At 33.0% G+C, this 1,350-nt stretch overlaps 1 non-coding gene across 1 annotated transcript; it reads right to left on the reverse strand.

The window, feature by feature from the left end:
• Positions 1-476: 476 nt before the first annotated feature.
• LOC132523985 (U6 spliceosomal RNA) lies at positions 477-583 on the reverse strand. Its single transcript, XR_009541750.1, has one exon. It is a non-coding gene; the product is annotated as a U6 spliceosomal RNA (small nuclear RNA).
• Positions 584-1,350: the final 767 nt, after the last annotated feature.

The raw sequence follows: 1,350 nt of genomic DNA on the forward strand, positions 1-1,350 counted from the left end.
AGGAGCTTTTTCCCTACGTTTTTTTCCTAGAAGTTAAAACTTATGTTCAAGTCTTTAATCACTCTGAGTTGTTTTTTGTGTGTGATGTAAGATATAGGGTCCAATTTCATTCTTTTTTGCATGTGGATATCCAGTTTTCCCGACACCATTTATTTATTTATAAAATTAATTTTTATTGGAGTATAGTTGCTTTACAACGTGTGATTTTCTGCTGTACAACAAAGTGAATCGGTTATACGTATACATATATCCCCTTTTTTTTTTAGATTTCCTTCCCATTACGTCACCACAGAGTACTGACTAGAGTTACCTGTGCTCTACAGTAGGTTCTCATTAGTTATCTATTTTATACATAGTAGTGTATATATGTCAATCCCAATTTCCAAATTCGTCCCACCACCCCTTCCCCCCTTGGTATCCATAGGTTTGTTCTCCACATCTGTGTCTCTATTTCTGCTTTGCAAATAAGTTCATCTAAAACTATGGAATGCTTCATGAATTTGCGTGTCATTCTTGCACAGGGGACATGCTAATCTTCTCTGTATCATTCCAAATTTAGTGTATGTGCTGCTGAAGTGAGCACTCCCAACACCATTTACTGAAGAGACTCTTCTTTCCCCAGTGTATATTATTGGCTCCTTTGCTAAAAATTAATTGACTATGTATGCATGGGCTTATTTCTAGGGTCTCTATTCTGTTCCATTGATGTGTGTGTCTGTTTTTAGACCACAAACATAATTGTTTTGATTCTTATAACTTTGTAATATATAGTTTACAATCAGGGAGTGTGATGCTTCTAGCTTTGTTCTTCTTTCTAAAGATTGCTTTGGCTCTTTGGGACCTTTTGTTGTTTCAATAAAGTTTAGGATTGTTTTTTTCTTTTTCCATGAAAAATGCCATTGCAATTTTGATAAGTATTGCATTGAATATGTATATTGCTTGGGTAGTATGGGTAGTATGGACATTTTAACAATGTTCTTCGAATCCATGGACATGGAATGTCTTTCCATTTATTTATGTCTTCTTCAATTTCTTTCATCAATTTTTTGTAGTTTTCAGTGTACTGATCCTCCACTTCTTTGTATAAATTTATTCCTACATATTGTATTCTTTCTAATGCAATTGTAACTGGGGTTGTTTCTTAATTTCTCTTTCTGACAGTTCATTAGTATATAGAAACATAACTGACTTTTGTGTGATTTTATATTTTGCAACTTTATTGAATTTTTTTATTCTAACAGTTTTTTTGGTGGAGTCTTTTGGGTTTTCAGCATGTAATATCATGTCAACTAGAAACAGAAAAATTTACTTCGTCCTTTCCAATTTGTATGCTTCTTATTTCTTTTCCTT

The sequence above is a fragment of the Lagenorhynchus albirostris genome, chromosome 7 (assembly GCF_949774975.1).
Source record: "Lagenorhynchus albirostris chromosome 7, mLagAlb1.1, whole genome shotgun sequence".
In the NCBI taxonomy this organism is placed as follows: Eukaryota; Metazoa; Chordata; class Mammalia; order Artiodactyla; family Delphinidae; genus Lagenorhynchus; species Lagenorhynchus albirostris.